We start from the raw sequence: 8646 nt of genomic DNA, 5'->3' as shown, positions 1-8646 counted from the left end.
TCCTAATTCGAAAATAATTCATATTGAGGAGATGGCAATCGAGGTATGAGGCGGGGGGGATACACCGGGTTAGCGCGGAGGCTGTGTGGGTGCGCGGGGCGTCCCCACCCCGATTGCCATGTGGACCTGTCGCTAACTATACTTACCTCACGGTGTTTGCCTTTGAATCAGTAGTTTCAAATCAAATCATTTTATACCAATTGGATACTATTGTACACTTTTGATTCTCAATTATTAACTAAAGCTACGAGTGTTCAAAATTCGCATTGGTCTGAAAAGTAGCCCACAATATACCTACTCAGCTGGGTATAAATTTTTTATTAATATAGACTCGCTTGACTTCACATCTAATGGAAAGTGATGATGTGGCCTAAGATTGGACGCTTTTGCCTAGACTATTCCTATTCACGGTTTTAGGTAAGAAGACAACATTTTCTTAAAGCAATTGCATTGTAATTAGATAGCAATTAGCAGTAAGGACTATACCCTCATAATTTAGTTAGTCCAAACTGAGAAGTGATTATCATTAACAACGGTCAGTGGTCACCGCCACAGCTGCCCGCAAGTTATAGCTGTTTATTTGTTTGTTCTACTTGTTCGCTATTTCTCCTAAATATAGTTCAATTGTGTTGGACGATTCATAGTAATTTAGAATTTGAAGTTTTAAGATATAATTTGGTAGAGTCGCTCTCGCACCTTTTCTCTCAACAATAGGTTTAAACTATAAAATATGTAATGTTAATCCTTTCATAATACAGGGACTATTATGAAAGGATTAGAAAAGAATAGCACTTTTAGACCCTCTCAATTTAATTGATAGGTCTAAACTCTGAATTATTGCTATCTCTTTCATAATGCTCCCTGCAGAAAAGAATAGCACTAAATTAGACCTGTCAGTGACCTGTCAACTTAGTCGATAGGTCTAAATGTATTGTTGTCCCTTTCATAATGCTCCTTGCAGAAAAAAATAGCACTTTAGACAATTTTAGTTTAAAGCAGTTTTAGCGTACAATAGAATTAGTCACACTATAATTATCAAAAATAACTCAAAATAAGTACTAAAAAGGTGTCTACAATTTATAAAAAAAAGAAAAAAATGTTTATCAATTTATAAAAAAAGTACTCCACGGCGGGGAATCGAACCCCGGTCTCCCGCGTGACAGGCGGGGATACTCACCACTATACTACCGAGGATTATGATTGCGACGGCCAAAAACCGGAACTTGATTTATTTTGTCTCCATTCCAACAAATAATAAAATCAATGATCTGTTGAATTTTCTTCTCTACATAGGTAAGTAATTATATTTGACTAGCTGGTACCCGTGAATTCATCCATGTGGATTTAGGTCTTTAAATAGCCAGTGGAAACTTCTTTCTTTTCCAGGTTAGATGGTAGCCTATGTGTTTGGTGGTGGTGGTGTGTTTTTCAAGCTACAATACTGTATTTATATAAGTGCAATACGATTAAAAATATAAAAGAGCAACCGCCGCGTTTCTTGCTGGATCTTCCCGGTAGGAAAGGCATTCAGAACCAGTGGTAAATGCACTTGACAATTCAAAAGTCCTTGCAAAAGTTTAATTGAATAAAAATATTTTGAATTTTGCAATTCTTAATACATTGTGTAAGTTTGTACGTACCTATTGCAATTTGCCAACAATCTTTAAAATATGGGATTGGCTAAAACACTAGCGCAGATTTTTTAAAAGCACATTTTAACGCCAACTTCCGCCCCAGTGGGAGGAAATGGGGGGGAGGGGTAGGGATGAAGTCGATTAGCAATATTGTAACGTGACAACCCTAAGTGCACGGAAGTGGTAAATGTCGAACCCATAGAGCTGGGAACTTGGCGAAAGGGCAAATGTGCGCCTAAAATAAATGTAAATTAATTTAAAATAATTTTTATTTGTACCAGAAAGTTGTAACCATAAATACAAAAAGAAAGAAAAAGTGGACAGGGAAGCACTTATCTCTATAAGAGATCTCTACCAGTGACCCTTGGCAGTTACTATAAAGGGTTTCATAGGGCTTTCTTTCAATCGCAAACATTAAAAATGTCCCTTAGGACTTTATTCTACGGAACCGACCCGTTTCTATCGGGACATATTTATTATGTTCTTTTTGATTGGAAAATGCCGTAAGAAAACAGCCACAAATACAGTGGCTGTACTCCGCCGAGTTGTGCAAACTTATTTCTACTCAGCATAAATCTGTCTCATTTTAACTGAAACTCAAGTCTTAGCAAAGTCAGGGTGGGCTCTATAGATTTTAGCCTGAGTCGCGTGTCGCGTCGCGATACTTAGGTTGAAATCTATAGAGTGCACTTTAACTTTGCTTAGACTTAAGTTTCAGTTAAAGCGAGACAGATTTATGCCAGCGGTATAACGCTGTCTCGTTTTAACAGTGTCTTAGCTTAGCACTGTCTATAGATCTCGACCAGTGTCGCGACTGTAAAGCCTATTTGCATAAATGGCATAATAATTTCATTCACATGTTTCATAGGGTATGCCAGTTCTGCAAATTGTTAACTCTAAACAGCAGAGCGAAGTTGTCAATGGCTAGGCTGCAAATTGCGATTTACGATGCGTCCGCGCGTCTTGCTGGCGCCGCGCGACGCGCGACAAGTGACGCCAGCTACTAGTACCAAGTTTGCGGTTGCTAATCGCTTTTTGGAAGATATATTTTCTGATTAGGCGGAAATGCATGGTTTCCTGCGGTCGCTGTTTGTTTTTCGAATGCGTCTGTTTGTTACCAATTTGCAGTAGCAATTAGAATAAGAAAACTTTCTATCTTTGCTGTACCTATTCTACTCCTTTTACAACCTCTCGCACTGCCAAGGGTCACTGGTAGAGATCTCTTATAGAGATAAATAAAAAAATAAAAATAAGTGCTTCCCTGTCCACTTTTTCTTTTTTTTCTCTTCATTGTTACAACTTTCTGGTACAGATAAAAATAAAATAAAAACAGGACGTTTAGAAATACTGACCGAAAAGATTAAAAATATAACTACTTACTTATATAGGTACATACTTAGTTTTAGTTCTATAAAAATTATTACTTTCTAAATTATAATCATTACAGTGCAAGAAGGATTCCCAATCTGCAAATAAGTACTATAAGTAAGATAGATCTTATACAGGTACTGTAGATAAGTATGGTATTTATTTTTAACTTTTTAAAGTTTAAAGATTTAGTATCTTATTCATAACATTTTACGAGACGAATTTTTAAGAGACAAGTAGGTAGGTCCTTAATTCTTTTAATAGTCGATTTACAAGAAGAGATGTGCTTAGGTACATGATATCATAACCTACCTTATATACATAATTACGTTCATATTATTTTGTTCCTAGCTATGTAACTCACAAAAAAAAATCGCAGAAAACTCTTTCGAAAAATGCGTGACAAACGCAATTTTCCCGGTGTATTAGACTTCTTAAATTTGGATTTCCCTTGTATCATAGTTACACTGCTATTTCATAAAATTAAGCAATAAAATTTAAAAAAGTGAGGAAAACACTTTGGAAAAAGGGGTCTCCACTAATAAGTCAATTCAGCGCGCAAAAACAAAACGAAGATTCATTAGCAATTAGACAATTAGCCCAAAAAATGTCCAGAAAGTGGCCCCTATATCACCCCCACCCCCATAAGTCAACAATGAAAAAACACGTCATCTACTAAATGGATCCCAAATAAGTTTCAATTCTTCGATTCCAATTTCAGAACGAATTCGTTCGGATATTTATTGGAGAATCGGATTAATCTTTAATTCGCCTTGTGCGCCGCTTTTTTAAAACGCGCTTAAATAAGTCAACTTTTGAAAAAAATTACAACTTTATCTCATAAAGTATAAGGTTTGAATTCATTTGCGCAAATTGGATCCGGAGCAGTAAAAGTGGGAAATATTTATGAGCTTTGGAAGGAAATTCTTTCTGAATATTTGCATTTATGAAAATATGCTCGAATGAAAGGGGCCGTCGATTGGCTTATACAGGGCGGGCGGAAAACAACTTCATACTCAAATTATGAAGAATCAGTGAATGAATGAAAAAATTAATTCGTTTTTTCCTGTGTATCTGGCTGTGTGTTACAGCAATTTTAAAAATCACTACATTATAACTTCAGGCTCTCAGGAACCACTGTAAGTATCGATTCAAAAGCACTTGTTAAAGTTTTTTTGAATAAAAGTCTATTCTATTCTATCCTATTTTCATACGATTTTTACCATAAAAAGAGAAAGTTGGTATGTAAGAAGGTCATACGTACTTATTATAATTTATAGTGCGTAGCAATTAAATAAAGGAAAACATCATGAGGAAACCTGTATGCCTGGGACTTCTCCATAACGTTCTCAAAAAGGTGTGTGAAGTCTGCCAATCCACGCTTAGCCAGCATAAGTTATTTAAAAGTAATTTAGAACTTCTGAAAAACTATGGCCTATGCAAACGATGGCTGACTATGACTATGCCTATGAAATGGTAGACTGTGGTCTTAACTCTTCTCAATCTGAGTCTAATCAGGAGAGACTCGTCCCAGTGATGGGTTGATGATGAAGTGACCATAATTAAGGACCATATTTCCCTTGAGATAGATTATATCTATAGATGATCTATAGGTACTTTTTTCTCACAAATTAGCTAATTTCAGAAAGTGGATCACGCTGTAGGTATACTTCAGCAATCGTTTCCGATCAGTGGGTGTAATTTATACAGGATCAAGCGGGGGCTAATAATGCGACCCCCCCCCCCCCCCCCTGCGACCCCGGCACCCCCCTCCCCCGGCCACTCTCATTACGAGTGCTTAAGACTTGTAATCACAGTTATTTACTACTACTTACAATATTGTACGGATTTTTTGTTTCCCGTTCCCATTTTGTAATTTGTGAAAACCGTGTTTACACGAACAGAAATGTGAATTATTAGAAACTAGAGAATGCCCACTACTTCGTCCGCGTGGATTTGGGTTTTTAAAGATCCCGTGGGAACTGTTTGATTTTCTGGGATAAAAAGTTGCCAGAAACGCAAGCTACCTCGCTCGGTACCAAATTTCATACAAATCGGTTGAGCGGATGGGTCTTTAGGAATCTCGTGGGAACTCTTTGATTTGCCGAGATAAAAAGTAGCTCATGTCCATCCCCGGGATATCAGCTAACTCTATACCAAACCTCAGAATTGGTTAAACTGTTGGACCGTGAAAAGGTAGCAGACAGACAGCAGACAGACAGAAAGACAGCTGACAGACAGATGGTCAGACAGACAGACACACTTTCACATTTATAATATTATAATATGGATATAATATGGATGGATTTTAACTAAGTAAGTACCCATATTATTTTTTTGATGATTCAGCATCTACTTTGAGTAAGTATCTTTTGAAAACTGCCTGTATGTTTTCAAAAATTTTGATGAGACATGAGCTCTTAATATTTTAGAAAGTTATGGCCATCATCATCACGATCAGCAATCGCCCGGCCCACTACAAAGTACGGATTTTCTATTTAATTTAATTGCTTAAAACACACGTAACTCGGAAAAATTAAAGCTGAGATCCAACCCCCAACCTGCCGATTCCTAATCGGACGTCTTCTAAGGCTTAGTCAATGGTAGAAACCTTTTATTGAAAATCCATGAGTCAGTGAAAGGTAAAGATTTTTGTTCCAATAAGTACCTACCGACTAGAAATTTTCATAACCCAAGCTCCAGTTTTCATTGCATACTTATTACAAAGAAAATTAATATCAAAGTGGCACCTCAGCTAAGGGCCGTAAATTTTACACTAACAACAATCATTCACAGCACTTACCGATTATATTAAAAAGAATTACTTTTCCAGTCTTATTGCACCCACGGACTAAAAGAAAAACTAGACAAAGTTCTCGCGAAATTAATGATTATAAGTAAAAATCGGTCATGTGTGAGGCGGACTCGTACATGAAGGGTTCCGTACAATCATTTATAAGAAATTAATTTTTTAACTTTTTAATTTGTTCAAAATATTAATGGCAGCCATTTTGAATACTATTATTATTTGTTGTTATAGCGGCAACAAAACTACACATCCTGTGAAAATTTCAACTCTCTACTTATTACAGTTCACGATATAGGCCCACTGGTGGGAGTTGAATAGAGGTTCCATTGGAAATTGACACGCTTATTACTGAACCCTAAAAAGTGAAAATTTGTAATATTATGTTTGTCACACTTACAAAGTTATATCATCTATGCGTATGAGAGCCAACCGTACCATAGATAACACACTTAAGTCTTTAGTTTCTTGTCGCTAAAGTTGCGATAAATTCATCTTTAGATAGTTTCTTTCTAGATTCAGTTTAGATTTCGCGAGTTTTATAACAATATGGTAAACCATTTTAAAATTAGCTAAGAGAATTTATGATTCATTTATCGATGCCTCGTGACCGTCTATTTTCTTCATTTAATCTATGATTGCCTTATTGCAAACAAATGATTTTTTTTCTACCCTCCATTGTAAAATATACTTTATTCCTATTAAATACAGAGCAGTTTCAAATGAAGCCAGCATTCAGAGGTGGGTTTCTTAAAGATTTTCGATTCGTCGGGTAGTTTTAATAAGCGTGGATGATTTATACCCCGCCAGCCGCACGCGGTGTCCCCCTCCACCTAATTAGGGGTGGAAAAAATTCACGTCTTAACACCTCGCTGTCATCTTAACGATATGGACAATTAGCACGGCTTTCTACTGAGCCTTCATTTTTTTAAGGTCTAGAAAAATGTGAAACCAAAAAACACAAACTCAACAAACTCATGATCCGCCCCTGGTTTCAACCGATCGCCGACTCACTACTGAACACGGGTCTCCTCTCAAAATGAGAAAGGCTTTGGCCATAGTTCACTATGCTGGCATAGTGAAGATTGGCAGACTTCACACGCCTTTGACAACATTATGGAGAACTCTCAGGCATGCAGGTTCCCTCACGATGTTTTCCTTCGTCCCGTTAGCTCAGTCAGGTACCTACCTGGTAGCAGCCCTCCAAATTGGCAGTCTTATATTAAGACCTGTCCTTTAGTTTACACCATTGTGTACAACAGAAATGTGATGAATTAATTTCATATAGCAAATAAAACCAAAGCTTTCCAATAAAATCAACTTAAGTAATAGCTAAAGGCAACCTCTTTGAAATCACTTTTATCTATAAAAATACCATATTCCTTTGATTCTCAGAACCCTACAGGAATAACACCAAAGTTGCCGATGGCAGCAATCGAATCAAAACACAGGTAAAATATCAAACGTCCCCTTACAAAATAAAATGACCTCAATCCAAATAAAAACATAGCTCCCAAATCGTTTCTATTTTCCTAACATCTGTAAACCTAACAAATTCGAAAACCGTTGGCTTTCCCCAAACTGTACTTTATCCCCTATGTTATAGGGAGATATCGGTTGATTCTCAATTTTGCAGTGTTATAGGTATGAGATTGCAAGGAGTAGCGTGTGTGGCAACATTAAGGCCAATAAAATTTAAATATGGCAACACGGCGCGCTATAAAAGGAAGGAATAATATAAAAACAAATAAAAATAATATTGCTAAGGCGGAGGTGGTCTTGATTACCTCTTAAAATGTTCTATGTTTTTATCTGTACGAGTTGGATTTTATCACAAACAACATTAAAAACTCTGATAAGATTTACCCTAGATGTAAATCTTACATGACTTCGTCTGTGTTGGTGTTAGCTGGCGGGGTGCTCTGCCTTCTTGGAGTGTTTTTTTGTTAAAACTGACTGGAAAACGCTCTAAGGGGGTGCCGTGCGTATGTCGGCGAGCGCTGGCACAGACGGGGTCCATACTTGTATATAGTTTATCTAACTTGTTACAAATAACTACAAACTTGATATTGGCTAATCTTTGTAAAGCCAGACGAGAGAGAAAAAAAAATGTTACATAGATTAAGAGTAAATACGAAAATTGTGATATATATTAATATTCATATTGAGATTTCTTGCAGCAACTGTGCAATCTATTGAGGTAATGATTGCGATCATCAAATAGCGCTAGGGCCTAGGACACTGAAATGCAATAGGCTTTCTGTAGACAATCTGCAGACCTACCACGACCTGGATACGGGATCTGTGGCTATATTATTGCATAGGTATATCAACCATTCCATCAGGTCTTATCACGGTTGCTACGTTGTGATGTAATCGAAGGACAAACCAACAAATAAACAAACTATTACAATTATTAGAATACTAGAGGGTGCCCACGACTTCTTGCGCGTGGATTTAGGTTTTTGAAAATCCCGTGGGAATTTTTTGATTTTCCGGGGTAAAAAGTAGCCTATATCCGTCCCCGGGATATAAGCTAACTCTGTACCGAATATCGTCAGAATCGGTTAAAATGTTGGGCCGTGAAAAGGTAGCAGACAGACAGACACACTTTCGCATTAATAATATTAGTATGGATTATGGGTTTAGGTAGGGCGCTTTGTTCTTCGTTGGATAATTCAAAGATATCGCAAAATATCGTTCAAAAAATACGGACGTACCTAAGTGATACTTTTGATGGATATATAAATTGATAGATTAAAGATCACAATGTAATCTGGGGAAAAGATGAAACTATGAAAAGATTTGAATTCGCAAGATCAAATCATAAAAGTTTAC

General features: G+C 36.8%; 1 non-coding gene across 1 annotated transcript; it reads right to left on the bottom strand.

Annotated features, from left to right (window-relative positions):
- Positions 1–1122: 1122 nt before the first annotated feature.
- Positions 1123–1194, bottom strand: Trnad-guc. Its single transcript has one exon. It is a non-coding gene; the product is annotated as a tRNA-Asp (tRNA).
- Positions 1195–8646: the final 7452 nt, after the last annotated feature.

The sequence above is a fragment of the Maniola jurtina genome, chromosome 22, assembly GCF_905333055.1.
Source record: "Maniola jurtina chromosome 22, ilManJurt1.1, whole genome shotgun sequence".
Taxonomy (NCBI): domain Eukaryota; kingdom Metazoa; phylum Arthropoda; class Insecta; order Lepidoptera; family Nymphalidae; genus Maniola; species Maniola jurtina.
This window is presented reverse-complemented; position numbering and strand designations above follow the sequence as displayed.